Source organism: Sceloporus occidentalis, unplaced genomic scaffold (assembly GCF_023333645.1).
Source record: "Sceloporus occidentalis isolate IW3139 unplaced genomic scaffold, rSceOcc1.0.p SCAF_6, whole genome shotgun sequence".
Lineage (NCBI taxonomy): Eukaryota > Metazoa > Chordata > Lepidosauria > Squamata > Phrynosomatidae > Sceloporus > Sceloporus occidentalis.
The window spans coordinates 59,844,759-59,860,936 of record NW_028316986.1 but is presented as its reverse complement, the minus strand read 5'-3'; the positions used below and the strand labels follow the sequence as shown (position 1 = coordinate 59,860,936).

Sequence of the window (16,178 nt, the reverse complement as noted above, 5' to 3'; positions counted from 1 at the left end):
ATTTGGCAGTGAATAAATGTTCACATTGTTTTGTGTCTTAAAAAAAAACCCAAACACAATACGAATTTTAAGTTCACTCCCCAACAACCATCCAAAAAGAGGTCTGCAGTTCATCTTTCAAACAAATGAGATGTTACAGGTATGATGTTGTCCTTGTCAGCCTTATTCTTTTATGAAATTGAGAGTGAAAACAGTAAGTTAGGAGGTCTGCAGTTTTTATTGCTGGAAATTGAGTGTTGATGACAAAATGATAGTACTAATTTAAAAAAAAAAGAAGAGGGTTTCATTAATCCTGAAGATGAAAAGGCTGCAATTGTTGAGTGTGAGAAAATCTGGACAAGGAAGAAGACTAAAACATCCTTGAAGGTGGAACATCAAAAGCATAACAACAGAACAAAATCATTGAGCTATGGAAAGGTATTTTATTTATAAAAGCAGTCATCCTTAAAAAGGATTTGTTGTTTAAAATCTCTGGACTTAAGAAAGACACAATTATGGCTGTGTTGGCTCTTGTGAGGATTCTGTTAGACAATCAGGTGCATACTTTGATTAGTGTTTGCTGCTTTATTTTTTCTGGTGTAAGAGTGAATTTGAGGGGAGAAAAAATTAAATGTTGCCTCTCAAGCAAGGAGGAGAAAGGGACAGAAATGGAATGATATCAGAGAAGAGACTAGGCTGGAGCACTTTCTCCTGAGAGGCTAGCTTTCAAGAAACCAGTAGTTTTTCAAGTGGTGAAGAATCCAATCATGCAATTTTTCTACAAGTTAAAAAAACCCCAAACATGGAAAAGAAAACACAATCTGGTTCTGTGCAAAAAGCCTGAGGCTATTTGCAGTAATTAATTGTTATAATTTTATCAAAATAATATTAATGAGGTTCCCTGTAAATTATTATGTAGTTTTATTAAAATGAAATGATATTTCAGATGAGATGAAATCTTTGAATATTCTTAGGATTAACTATATACAGTGTGGCCATGCACAAAATCCATTTCCAATGTTCATTCAGTTGATCTGCTGCAGTCAGACTAAGGTGTTTTCAACCTGTTTTATTTAGACAAAAGCTGCATATGCACTGAAGAAATAATGCAATTTGACACCGCTTTAACTGCCATGGCTCAGTGCTAGGCAATTCTGTGATTTGTAGGTTTGTGGGATATTTAACCTTCTGTGTCAGAGAGCTCTGTTACCACAACAAACTACAAATCCCAGGATTCCACAACACTGACCCACGGCAATTAAAGTGGTGTCAAACTGCATTATTTCTGCAGTGCAGTTGCAGACACTAAAGAGGAAATAAACTTACTGTTGTTCTTGTGGATTGTATGTATTAGGTGGAGTAACATTTATAACTTTTATTTTTAAAGTCATTCATTAAAAATATTTAATTCAGCTTAATAATATAAAATATGTGTATAGACATAAGTCACCTTTTTCCTGCTGTTTCCTAATACTTCTAGCTAATTGCTATAGGGGAAAAAATGAAATTAGATTAGACTAATCTAATAAATATTGAATATAATAGGAATCCCCAAAAGTTTACCATAGACTAATTAAATGATTACACTAAAGATTTGGTATGTGTAGCAATATTTCATGTCAAATTATTGTTTTGAATGGGTGTATGTATTTATACAATCCAAGCATAAAGGTACAAAAGTGGTCATTTTCTTACTTTCCCCTTGTGCCGGTACTCAATTTAGTTTTTATCTTTTAACAGTATGGTACAAATAGAGTAGCCAGACACTGTGTGAGAACAGGATGAGGGGAATATGAATTTTATGAAGAAAAAAGAAACAGGGTGGCTGAATATGTCATATGATAGAGAGAGGTTAATTTTAAAAAAACAACTCAAGTCAGATGAAGAATAGAGTCATCAATGGAATACTGATGGGTAACAATAGAAGAACAAACTGAGTTAGCATTGCTGTAATTCTACTGGGAATAATATACAGGCAACAAAAAATTATGTCATACAACAGAAAATCATAAAATGTCATTCTCTATGGGAATACACCATACTATTTCAGGCTGCAATTGGCTTCTAAAGTATCACTCGCTATAAGCAAATGACTTGCTTTTGCAAATCCTGAGGTTTACAGAGTTGGTGTTCTCATTTTCCTGTGTCTATTCCCCCCCCCCCCCAAAATGTCTATTTTCCATTTGAAAAGGGGGAAAATGAATTTAAACATTCTTTTAGCCAGATTCAAATTGCAGGTGTCACCCATTTGTGAATATGGCCCTTTATTACACAGTGAAGTAAAATGGATTTGCAATGGGTCCTGTCCTCTTTGTTCTTTTTTGTTAATAAGCTGCACTCGAAATGCTGAAATAGTCTTCCCTTCCCCTTCCAGTGTTTGTTCTAATGGACATGGCATTTCACTACACATTCCATTAGGGTAAAGTTCAAAGTGATACATTGGCAAGTAATTGAATATACTTTTACTTCATGGAAATAATTAGGTTATTTGAGAGCCCTTTACAAAGTTTTGCTGAAATAAGTTTTAGCCAAAAATGTGTAGAATTCCTTTGTGATAATTTTAAAAGGAAACTTTTTTGTTGTTGTAGCACTGATGTTGTGAATCCTGTTTAATAATGCATCACACATCTTTCTGAATTATCTTTTATGAATCTTATAAGACAGACAGGTATTAAAATACCAGAATAAGTTGAAATAGAATGGAAAATGAACGCATGATAGTTGTGAGAATAAAATTCTGTGTTTCTGGAAAGAACAGCATAGAACAGATAAAGTACTACCAAAAAACAATAAACACAATGTACAGGTTTCTTTAAAACAAACAAACAAACAAAAATATTGGCCATTTTCAGCCAATTTCTACTGCAGTTAATCAGAGCCTTTTCTTTGGCTGTAGTGGGCTTTGGGGTACAATTTTGATATTGAACAAAGCATGAAACTCTCACATCATGGGTATATTTGTGTCAAGGGTTAAAACACAGCACACAAGGAAATGCTTGATGTGTGTGTGTTTGACCATGAGCATTCAGCAGAAGGACAAGGCTGATTAGCACAGCTGATGCTCATTGGCTCAAGGACACTTTGGTGTCCAAATGCACGTAGCCATGGGTGATGAAACAATGTGTCTGGATTACACAGGGGACACATGACATGGTTACACACCTGAACTCACTGGGTTTGGGAGACCACATGGTCTGGAGTCTATATAAACCCAGGGGTTTCAAGTGATAGCTTGTGGGTTTGTAGTAGGAGTTGGTTTGGTATGCATTGTGGAGTTTGGAGAGATCTGTATTTGTATTATAGCACTGTGAATAAAGAGCACATTGGGAGACTTAGCTTCTCTGGTGGTTTATCAGAAGAAGTCTGGCATCGGATTGCTGGGTGTCCCCGGAGGTTCCTGCATTGCTTCAGTTCCTGGAAGACATCCAGCTGCTGTTACCTCAACTGCCTTTGGAACCACGGTTCTGCTTCTAAAATTGCTAGTTCTGCTCAAATGTCTGATTTAACCACAGGACTCGTTTGAGTTGCTGACAGTGGTTGTTGGACCCCAGCGGTTGTGCTGACAATTTGAATGCAGGAAACAAAAATATTTTCTGCACAATGTTTACCATGTTCCATTTAACAGAACAAAAATACAGATTATAGCTGCTGCAGATCTGACAGGTGGTTGAAACTATATGATGAGTGGCTGTCTCTTTCTCTGCATATGCTCACAGATGAAGAATGAACAATTAATGGGGGGCCTTTTGCTTTTGCATTCCCACTGCAGCGCTACTACCACTTCTACAGTTGGTGCTATTGAATGCCATCTTCCTTCCTTTCCTTTCCTGCCACTTCCAGAAAGGAAAAGAGGCTCTCCTCTGTATTCTTGGAATGTTCTGTGGTTTGGTAGGCCACTCTGGGCCCCACCTCTACATAAAGATGTGCTGCAGTTGGTGACAATTTTGGTGGTGGTCTTCATGGGCTTTGAGACTGATTACTTTATTACACAATGCAAGAAGTTTAGTTACCATGAGCACACTTTAATATTTTACTTTAATATTTGAGGTGAAAATGCTTTACACCTGCCCCCAATATTTACTATTTTCCATTGGCCACAAATGGGGGACAGATTTTTAGTTAGCTGCATTATGACAGGTGGCCAGAATTATATGAAGACAAACTGCCTCTTTCTTTGCATCTGCTCAGATTCTGGTAGCAGCAACCATGTTGCCCCTTGAGAGTCAATGGGGAAGGACATGTTAGATTCACAACAGGGGGGCTTTTACATGGGGCAGGTGTTTTAGATTATGTGTGTTTCACTTTTGTATGTGTGTTTAAATTTTCATTTTATATTATTTTAACTGGGTTATTTTAATTGTTTTTTAAAAATTTATTCCAAGATTGTTTTTATCTCCTGAGCCACCTTGGATCCCTTTTTAGGAGAATGGCAGCATAAAAATTAAATAAATAAATAAATAAATAAATAACCCTCCAAGTGTTGGGGCAGTCCCAGTTAATCCTCTTTCATTGCACTTTTCAAGCTCCTTTTAAAATGCCCACATTTTTCTCTCCACCTCCCATTTTCCCTCTTTGTCCTAGACTTCAGTTGCTACAAACTCAGCCGTGGGAGAAAAGAGGAGGGGGAGGGATCTTGCTGTTGCCAGTAAGCTCAGGTAAAAGCAATCAGCTGCAGCCTCTCTTGGCTTGTTTATCTTTCCTCATTAATAGCCTTTGTCACCTTTGTCACACTCTGATATTGCTTATTCCTGTGTGTCAGTTTTCATCTGTGAAATGCTGGAGGTATATGATGTAGGATTGCATTTCTGTCACACAAATATGGCCATGAGCACATGACTGGTTCAGTTGTATGGCAGCTGTACCTAGACAAAGGTAATTGTCTGTATCATGGTGCAGACTGTTCAAAGGACCAGTGAAGCTCTGCTCTACAGCACTGGACATTATATTCCTGACACACAGAACAGTCTTGTGGGGACTATTCATGAGCATCTCTAAGACTGCATTCTGATCTACAGAAGGAACTCAGCATATTGGTTTGATCCTTAAAGGGGGAAAAATGGTTCAGTGTGCACCAATATTAACTCCAATGGCTTCATCTGAAATAAAAATGAAACAAAATCAGGGTTATCTTTGCATGTTTTCTGGTATGTTTGTACCAACTATGTGGAATCTTTGTGGTTCAGATAACAGGCTGCTAATTTTCCTCTCTCAAGTGCAGGTATAATTAAGTTGAAACAATCATTTGCTGATGAGTACTTCATTTTCCATGATATGAGTCATCATATAAATGTCTGTCACTTATACTTTTCTTAACCTGCTGTTGTTAAGTAACAACCTTATCGTGGTTAAGCCTTTCCACAGTAAACAAAATTCTTCCATTTTCCTAACTGGAAACATCTTCTAATCATGATGGATGCAAAAAGGGGCCCAGTGTTAGAAATGCACAAACTCACCGCCAGCATGGGCAATTCATGTTTTATCTGTCCAGGTATTGCACCAGCCATTATAGATAGAGATAGATGGAAATGGTTCGAAAGTCAGCATTTTATCATGAGTCAGGGTAGGAAAGTTATATGGATGTTTGTATTGTAAATGTCTTTTATTTAAAGTCTCTATGGTGATTATAAACAATGGGGTTGTATGTTGTGAGTTGATGTGCTTCTATCAACTGATGTCTCTTGTCTCTGTTTTTTATGTGTAATTTCAGTTTCAATTTTTTAAAAAACAAAAAAGAAAGCCAGCATTTTGCAATCAGAAATTTTACGAATGTTTAAGATGTGCTTCAATAGAAGAACAAACCCAGTATAATTACATCTCTGAATCCATAGCTGTATGAAGAACTCACTTTAAGTCTGCTGAACAGTTTAGTTTCTATCCTAAGAGAATTAACTAAACTTATTTCAGGATATATTTAGTGTAGTATGTGGGATTTAGTTCATAATGAAAAGTAAGCAATTCTGTGTGTCAGGAATATAATGTGACATTCTTTCTCCACTTAGTTAAGGAAGGGGATAGCACTATGATTTGTCAAATATTTTGAGAATTGGAAAATGAATGCTGTTTTCTGTCTTGTGCTAACAGGATTGTTTTACTCAGATTTCTTTGCCTTGAGAATGAGGAAATAGGTTCCAAAGTTTAGTCATATCTTCATAGGCCAGCTGAAATGAGAGGTGAATCACTGGCCACTTAAGACTTCCATAATAAGCTCACTCAAGTCAATGGCCACTTAATCAAACTACACCAGTTATTGAATGCTCCTTCAACAGTTAAAAGCTCTCTTTCTAAGCACCTATGTAAAGGGTTCTCAGCTTTCAACTCAGCTCACAAAGTATGGAAGCAGCCTGTTGCGTATTACTTATATTGGCACATTACTGTTTTTCAAGTCAATTTCATTTCAGCATTTATTTACTTGAAATGATCTTGCCTTTTACAATTCCAAGAACAATACAATAAAAATGATAACAATATTAAAACATTTTAAAAATATCTCATGAAAACAACAGAAGCTACAGACAAACAGGATATGAATATATGACATATCCCTTATCTATTGTCTGCTGGTAGTGGTTAATCCATTCTGGGTTTTCATTTGCATTAAGTGAGCTTTATAAGGTGCTAAACCTATATTGAGAATAGTATTCAGCACTATCAATTCAGATTAAAATTCAGAGTGGATTTACTGCCTCTCTGACATAGAACCCAGAACCACCACCCACTTCTGTGGTCCAAATCCAGTTGTTACTCCCAATCAGAGAGGACTCATTGGAACATACAGAAGTGTTATTTTACCAAGTTTGTACTGATTTAATGAACCTATTCTAACTGTTGGACTTAGGTCTGAGGGTCTTTCCACACTACACAGTTGTAGAACTATGAGCCACTTTAACTACCATAGCAGTAGATTATGGAATCCCAGGTCCTGTAGTTTGGTGAGGTACTAGAACTCTCTGGCTCAAACAGCATGATGGGGTAAAGGGTTACAAAACTCAGCTGTGCTGGACATGAATCATGAAGAACACAGAACAGATCCAGAATGTGTAGATGTAGCCTGAGTGGCTTATTTCTAGGGTACAGTACAACACAGAACAAACTCACTTGGATATGCCCTTGTATTGTGTCCTTGTATGTATTGTGAAGTTGAAGGCTTTCATGGCCAGCATCCATAGTTTTTTGTGGGTTTTTCAGGCTATGTGGCCATGTTCTATAAGAGTTTCTTCCTGATCTTTTGCCAGCATCTGTGGCTGTCATCTTCAGAGAATGCTTGCCTGGAAAAAGTGGGTATATATATACTGTGTGAGCCTGGGAATGCAGGAGTGATTTGCATGTGTATTGTTCTGTGCTGATGGCAGGCCTCAGGCTGGGGGGGCTAAAGCAAAAGAGGATTAGTGTCTGTTAATTGGTGATCATTATCTGCTGGGAAAGCCCTTGACTCTGAATGGTTTGCCATTTGCATTTGCTGAGTCCTTATTTTGCTATTCCTCAGGACTGATAGCCAAATTTTATTCACTTTAAGGGTTTCCTCTTTCCGGTTGAAATTATCCAGATGTTTGTGGATTTCAATGGCTTCCCTGTACATCCTGACATGGTAGTGGTTGGCATGGTCCAAAATTTCAGTGTTTTCAAACAGTATTTTATGCCCTGGATGGTTTGTGGCATGTTCTGCTATTGCTGATTTTTCTGGCTGGCCCAGTCTCCAGTGTCTCTCATGTTCCTTGATTTTTGTTTCTCTGATCACAGAAGCCGCAGAAGTTTATTGCATACCATGCAGCTGTGGACAAGTCCCCATAGGGACCACCAAACGCAGTGTGCAAACAAACTGTTCCAGGTTAGCATTCTCTGACGATGCCAGCCACAGATGCTGGCAAAACATCAGGAATAAACTCTTATAGAACATGGCCACATAGCCCGAAAAACCCACAAAAAACAAGTCTGGGCTCTTTACAAAACACCCAGACCCAATTCAAGGTTTCCATCACTTGTCCCAGATTTAAAAGACATTTTCAGAAAACCTGGAGTAAAATGTGGCAATGAGGAGTGGCTACCTTTCCACACAGTCCTTGCAAGCATCTCTGTGGGTTGCACTGTGAACACAAGTTGTTCTGAGGTCAGAACGAGGCTGAGTGCCTTGTTCTGACTTCAGTATGACTCATGGTTGTGGCGGCGGCAGTGGCCATCTCACAGTGACCACATGGAAAGGCAGCTGCCCGCTGCTACTGTGTTTTACTGCAGCAAGTACGTGGGGGATCTGGGTGGAATTTGGGGCCAGAATACTCTGAGGGGCAGCCAGGAGTATTCTTGCAAATGTAGATAAGCTCTCTGTCTGATGTAGTACTAGTCATGATGACAGTATGAACCTTCTATGTTCTCTAAAACTGAATGCTAACTGATGGGGAGTAACAACATTTTCATGACCTACCTGTGAGCTTCTTAGAGCTTACTGGCCACTAATTTAAACAAGATGGAAAATAAATGGGCCTCAGGTTCCCAACCTGTGCTTCAAAGAGCCCTTAGGATTCTGCATGCACTTGCCTGAAGGATCCGTGTGCACTTCCCAGGTGTTCCACAGTCACAGTCGCTCCAGGAAAATATAACACTAGTCCTAAACTTGTAAGATGTAGGGTAGGCCTCTTAGGGGCTCCACCATAGAAATTGATTCTAAAAAGGGCTCCATGAGTCAAAAAGGTTGGGAATCCCTGATCCAGCAGAACTAAATGTATAATATGTTCTTATGGACCCATGCTCTTGTTTTTTACACTTTCTTTAAATTACTTTATAGCTGATGGCTTACATTGCTTTTTATTGGAACATGTCCTGAATAGTTCTTTAAGGTGGGAGAGAAATTCCCTGATAAATAACGTTCAGCATTCTTCTTTCATAGCTTGATACCTAGTTTTTCAAAATTTATATAATGAAGGAGAGTCTAATTCATCCATCTAATACATATACTTTTACTTTCCTGCACTGAACAGATTCATTTACAAAATGAATTCTCCTTTGGAGATGCTACATCCAGATGGGTAATGTTTTCTTAAGCTGATAAGGCCTTATTAATGAGTCACTTTTCTGATGGAAGAGTTGCAGTTCAAAGCCTAATGCTGCCTCAGGTGCAGAGTATGAAACTGACACTATGAATTCATGAATGCCACTGTATTATTTGCATAATGACAAGGATGCGCCCACTGGGAAATAGGAAATACAGCTTTTGAAAAAAGAGAATACATGGCTTACTCTTACCTGTAAAAAGTACCAAAATACTCATTGCAAAGGCAGCTCACTGTTGTAACATTGTTCATGGTCTGGAATGCAGATACTGTGCCTTTTCTTTGTTGCAATTCAGACTCTACCAGATTAATATAATTATAGCATAAGGCACTTGCAACAAAGACCAAACATATGAATATATATGTGCCCAACATCAACCAATATCTCTTCCTAGGACAATGCCAGTAACACTTAAATACAATGCATACAGTGATGAAAAGTCCTGCCTAGAATTTGCAGTTTTGGATTACCTTGTCTTGTTTCCAAAGTGAAAACTAATGCATCAGGAATTCTTTATTGTTCATTTTATATTTCAAGTGTTTTGAGCACTGTGTCTGCATAGTTGGCTGCAGCTTTTCATTTCCTTCATATCTTTTCCCTCCCTTTGTATTAGCAATGTGCACAGTCATATTGATAAGGCACAGCAAAAGCAATCACAAAAGCCACCACTTCAATGTTATTGCACGCATGATTGTATCCAGATGCTCGGTGGGCAAGAGCATTCATGGCACACAATAAAAGTGAGCAAAGGGGCAAACCTGTCCATGTTTCCAGGGGGCAATTCATCTGCTGCAGCAAAAGAAATTAAAAAATAATGATGACAGAGTCTTGTGGCAACTTAAAGACTAACAAGGGGTGTCTCCACAGTATACAGTTATAGCCTCTTATGACATTTTGACTGTCATACTTCTGTCCAATGGAATCCTAGGATTTGTAGCAAGAGAGTTATAATGCTGTAATTCAAGGAAGTCACCAAAAGGATTCTATGTCCATCATCAAATGACAAATCCCAGGAACCCATAGGGTGGACCCCCAGGTTAAAGTGACATCAAATTGCTGTAATTGTGCAATGTAGATATTCCCCAGTTTTGTTTGGCATAAATTTTTATAGACTCGATATCTGATTAAGAGTGCATCTACACTGTAGAAATAATGCAGTTTGACACCACTGTAAGTGATGTAGCAAAAAATGTTTTTAATCAGGTAGGTTTTCAACATATAATATATGGGGTGTGCATTTCAATTATTTTTTTCTTTTAATGTATGCAATTTTATACTGTTTTTAACTTCATTGCCTTTAATTCTTTTAAAATTTTTATTGCAAAGTTCTGAAAAATGTTTTTATTTGTGATCCTGGGATTTGTAGATTTACAAGGTCTTTAGCTGTCAGAGTGCTAGTGCCTCATACTACAAATCCCAGGATTCTGTAGAATGCAGCCACAGCAGTTAAAGTGGTGTCAAACTGCACTATTTTTTAGTATAGACATACCTGATGTAGGCTGAAGGCCAGAAAATGTAGGGCAAGAAGCATGACTTGCATCTTTCTGGATCCTGTTACATTCTATTGCACTCCTCTGACTGTATAAATATGCTTTATAACCTGAGGCTTTAATATCACTTTGTATTGCATCTGAAGAAGTTGATTTATAGCCACAAAAGCTCATGCTAAAAAAAACCCAACCAAGTCTTAAAGATACTGTTACATTCTTTTCCCCACCTTTTTCTCTCCCTGATTTCCTCCTTTTTATGCTACAAGACACTAACATGACTATTTCTTTGAAGACTTTTTGATGTTTTTGGCATACCTATAGTTATATAAAGACTCCCTGTGTACACTAGGACTGTAAATTGGTACTAACTCAATTCCAGTAGTATCTTGACACAAGAACGTACAGTCAAATCAAGGTTGCGTTTCCCATTGCAATTGTATTGACAAAACAGAGGGGGAAATTGCAGATGAAATGAACGTTGACACAGCATGTGACCATTTTGGAACTGATTTTACAGATTTTCCTAATTGAACCAGAATTTAGGAGGGTGGAATGCAGAGAAGAGTAAACACAAAGAACAATAAAGGAACAGAATGGGAGGTATCTTCTCTCTCTTAGACATCTAAGGATAATTGTGATTTGTGCTTCCCAGCACCTGGCAAGCTGTAGAAAGCACATCAGCCATTACCTTTAAACATTATGAGCATGTTGTAGGAGGAGATTGCTTGGCATCAGCCAAGATCTATGGTAAGTTATAAAACATGTTCCTTGTACAATACTATCAAGATCTGCTGAAATACCTTCTTTGAAAAATAAAGTATAGTGTGAAGCTACCTCAAAATCTTGGCACTATCTACTGATAAAAATTAATTTCTAGGTTAGCCAACTAAAAGCAACCAATTGTTTCACACGGAATGATTTGAATCCCATTCCACAGAGGAAAAAAGTGTGGATCAAGCACAAAGAAGGAAATAATATTTGAATATTTTAAATAATGGTCCTAAACTGAAGAGAATCTTTGCAATATAGGACTTATTCTGCACAAAATTGATCAGAAGGAATCTTAATTTTGGTACAAAAAACACTATTACCTGAGCAGAAAATGCTGTTTCCTCTACATAAATACAAATGCTAATTTAGCAAATATGTCCCCAACTATGCCATTGTCAGTTCAGGAAATCCCACTTTCTGTGCTGAAAATTATTCTGTGCTAAAAATGTTGTTTTATGTGCAAAAATGCCACATGATTTTTATTTATTTATTTTATGGGAGAATAAGTCCTGAAGTATAGTCTTCAAAAACTGTGCAGGTTTAAAGACTTCCTCACAATAGGAAAAATGTTGCTGAAATTGCTTCTTTCAGGAACAAAATTAGCACAGAATTACATCCCTAAGCAAGCATATGCATTATAATATTTGAAAATTCTAGGTGTTCATTTAGCTACATACTCATACACTAGAAACAATGTGTTTAATGTTTCAATAGGTAGGGATACGAGGGAACAGACAAGACGACATCGGAACAAAATTAGCATGACAGATATCCCATTTTTTGTTAGGCATATGAATTACCATGTATACTAGAAATCTGTGGGGAAACCTCTGTGTCTGTTTCCTCAACAAACTATGCAGAACAGCTTCTGTTCTGACACAAATATTGATTTATTCTTTTTCTGCACACTCGTTGGCTTACAGACATACAAGCAGACTAGCTCAATACTATTTTGTTCTGTTAGTCAGTATATTTACATGACAGACCAAGGCATCTAATAAAGTACTGAGACAGATAAACAAAGCTCTCATAAAATTAAATAAAAACTATTTTTAACTCTGTGCGGCCAACCTTGGGGAAAGCCTGTGATTAAACTTCAATCTCTGCAGTGTTTCGTTATGACAATATTAAATGCAACCACCTCTCTGATTTGTTACATCAGAAATACATTTTAGTGTATTCACATATTAGAATTCCCTCCTCCCACAATTACTAGAGCATAACACAATAATTTAAACAGTCATTTGTTTCACTCAACAGCTGAGATAATTGTTAGAGATCTAAGAATACACTTGCATAAAGAAGGATCTGCTTTATTATGTGACAGACACTGTATTTACTGGAAAGTAACTGGAGCCTGTCACTTAGGAAAATTTCATGCATAATGTGTCATATATTATGCATGCATGTGCAACTCAGCATAGCCCAATATAACCAAACAATTACTAAAACAAACTATGAATACAGAATCAAAAATACTAAAACTGAGGGCATAAGAGTTGATTCTGACAAGTAAAAAACTACTCATTTATGAGCAAAAAAATATTCATTATCAGAGTAATCAGAGTGCAGTTGCTCATTCAACCTACAGCCTCTCAAAAAGGTATTACCACTAAAAATTGATTAGAGTTTTTAATAGAAATAAATTCGCTTGAAATTAGTTACCACTTACCAAGCTATAGCATTAACCTTTCAAGGCAAGCCAACCAAGTTAGAGCAACTAATTTCAAACTGGATAATTTTTTTAAAAAATCATGTTTTGCCACAAATTGTATTCATAATAGGCTCATCTTAAAGATCAGCTTCATCTTAAGTTGAATGGACTGCGTTACGACATGTTATCTTGATTCAAAGGGCATTTAGATAGCACACTGTATGCCTAAAGACACTAGCCATGTTCAGGCATCCTCACTCACTTCAGGTCACATGACAGGAGGAAGTGAGCACATGTTTGCTGACCCCGAACCTTCTGTTGCGTCCATATCATCCATCTCCATTACCTTCTACATGTTCTACTCACATAGGTTCCCCGTATAATTTAGAATGCTGGCCAGGTCATTCTAAATCAGAACCTGAAAAACATACTATCCCACAATCTATTAACCAACATGGCCACAGAGTTAAAATCTCTGTGCTGAGTCACATGTGAAGCCTATGCATGCTGAACAATGGAAAAAATAAAGGTCTATGAGGGAACTAGGTAAAGGTAAAGATAGTCCCTTTACATGAATGTCTAGTTGTAATCAACTGCAGGGGGCGGTGCTCATCTCAGTTACTAAGCCAAAGAGCCAGCGTTGGCTGAAGACGACTCCGGTGATCATGTGGCCAGCATGGCTGCACCAAACGTTGTTACTTTCCCACCAAAGTGGTACCTGTTTACTTGCATGCATGCTTTCAAACTGCTAGGTTGGCAGAAGCTGGGACTAGTGAGAGGAGCTCACCCCATCATGCTGCACTTGGGCCTCGAATTGCCAACCTTCCGATCTTCCGATTGTCAGAACTGGTGTCTTAACCACTAAGCCACTTCATCCCTCCAAGAGGAAACTGCATCCCACAAAATCCACTTTAGTCCTAAATACCTTTACCAGAACTAACTAAAAAGCTTTAAAAGTGTGAAAGTTTTCAAGTTCTCCAGAACTATTTATCATAGGTGACACAAAAATAAGGCATTGGAGGAAGAAGTAGAGGAATCCCATAATTTGTCCAATGGATCAGCAGTTAAAACCAGTCTCAAAATAGAGGATGAAGACTGAATGAGAGCTCTTGCTAGATGTGCTTGCAAGTATCCTGCCCAAAACATTGGTATGTAAACTTTCATAAATCTTAACCTCTTTCATTCTTATATGCAACAATTATTTTCAAAAGTTTTCTCCCTACTGGGCAATTTATTTAATTTATAGCCTACGAGTATAATGTCTTGGTTTGAGCATTGGACTAGGACATGGGAAGACTAGAGTCTGAATCCCCATTCAGCTATGGAAACCTGGGTGACCTTAGGGAAGTCACACTCTCTCCAAGGAAGGAAAAATCTCCTCTCAACAAATTCTGCCAAGAAAACCCTGTAAAAGAATCACCTTAGGGTCTCCATAAGCCAGAAATTACTTGAAGAACAACAAGAAGCATTATTTGAATCGGTCACTCAAAGCACCCCAGATCACAGCATTTGTGCACATTTGTTATTATTCACTTCACTTTGGGGGGAGGACAATTAATTGAACTAACAACAATACTATTTTGTACAAATTACACTGTGCTTGATGCAAAAATGTGTTTTTTGCAAAAAAAAAATGTTTTGCAAAGAAGTCCTCTAATGCAAAAACGATGACAACAACAAAAATTCACAGTGCCTGATCACTTTTTGACAGTGTCTTGATGTGTAGAGGAACCCCTTCTCATCCAGCATGAGAAAATTTCAGAATATTCTTTGAGTGATGCACTAGCACTCTGGAAGACTTAGGTTTAAATCTCTACACAGCTACAGAAACCTCATTGGATGGTCTTAGGCAATTCAAACTCAGCCTTAAAGGAAAGAAATGGAAAACACCCTCTCAATATGTTTTGCCATGAAAATCCTACGAGATGTTGCCGAAAACTGGAGTTTAGTGGAAGGCATGTAACAACAAATTCATTCTCCAGCAGATGTAAGGAAATGGGGACAGTTGATAGGGATGCATCAGAGGAGATGGAAGCAGTATGTGCAGTCCGGCTTTTTGTTGTTACTGCTGTTGGGGGTCTTTTTGCATCACAACTGAACTGTGTTAAAGAGAATGCATGAAGAGTGTTATTGAATTTCTACAGCTACCCTTGCTTGACAGGATGTGTTTTAAGCTACATCTATAACACAGATATCGATGTGAGAAATCTGCAAAACTGGGAATTTTCATTACAGCTAGATCCCTGGTGAGCTGCCAGCGATGTGTTAAATGTGGGAGAAGTTCAAATTCAAAGTGTTTGGGTTAAATGGATATACTCTTGGAGGTAAAATGTAAACAAAACCAGTCTTTATGCTCCTAAGCTCTTGTACTCATAATAAGTGTCTGTGTCACATTTTCAGTGCAATCCTAAGCATATTCACTCAAAACTACATTCTGCATACTTAGATAGATACGGTGGACTTAAGGTATTATAACCTATGCTGCTTAACTTTGTCTAATTTGCCTAACTCTCCTTGTTTTAATTTTTTTGCATAATGTAAATATATTTGTGATATTCATATGTTTTTCATAGAAGCTGATGATTTAATACCAATTTGGAGGAATATAAATGATGTTATAAAAGCGGGGTACCATGTGTTATGTTGGAAGTGTATGAAACTAATGTGGATTATCATATAATCATTTTTGTATTGTGTTTTGTTGTTGTTGTTGTTTTGTTTTGTCTTGTATGTTTTGTATTATGTCTTCTTTATATGTTTTCTTAATAAAATAAAATAAAAACTACATTCTGCAATGGGACATGCTTGCTATTTTTTGTGGTTAAGGCTACTGCCTGTGTATATACTGCCTTAATAATCATTAGATGAATCATGTAAGGTAGGTCAGTAATAATAATAATAATAATAATAATAATAATAATAAATTATTTATTTATAGCCCGCCCAATCACAAGGAATCCGAGCAGGTTACAGTAATAAAAATACATAAAGAATGTGATAAAAATTCAAAATTAGCCCCTTCCTGCCCCCTCACTCCCTCCAGGCTGGACGATAGCAGTTGCCATGGAGGGAGGGCTCTTTCTCTTGAGGGCAGTCCCAATGGCGTTGGGGAGACAGGTGTCAATGGACACAGTGAGATTTTTCACATGGAGTTACTGATTCATAGCTTACGTACTTAATTAAGATGCAACTGCATTGGATCATAGCCTTTGATTATAGACTATAATCATTTTTCCATAGTC

The 16,178-nt window shown here is 37.5% G+C and overlaps 1 protein-coding gene across 6 annotated transcripts in view; it reads right to left on the bottom strand.

The window, feature by feature from the left end:
* The window catches only part of SMYD3 (SET and MYND domain containing 3), a 503,325-nt gene that overhangs the window by 156,075 nt on the left and 331,072 nt on the right, over positions 1-16,178 (bottom strand). Inside the window, exon 2 of one of the 6 annotated variants that reach the window (XM_089528393.1) lies at positions 9,780-9,810. The exons of the other annotated variants lie outside the window; for them this stretch is intronic. The gene's annotated coding sequence lies outside the window, so the exon portion shown is untranslated. The remainder of the gene's footprint in view (positions 1-9,779; positions 9,811-16,178) is intronic. 6 annotated transcript variants of the gene reach the window in all.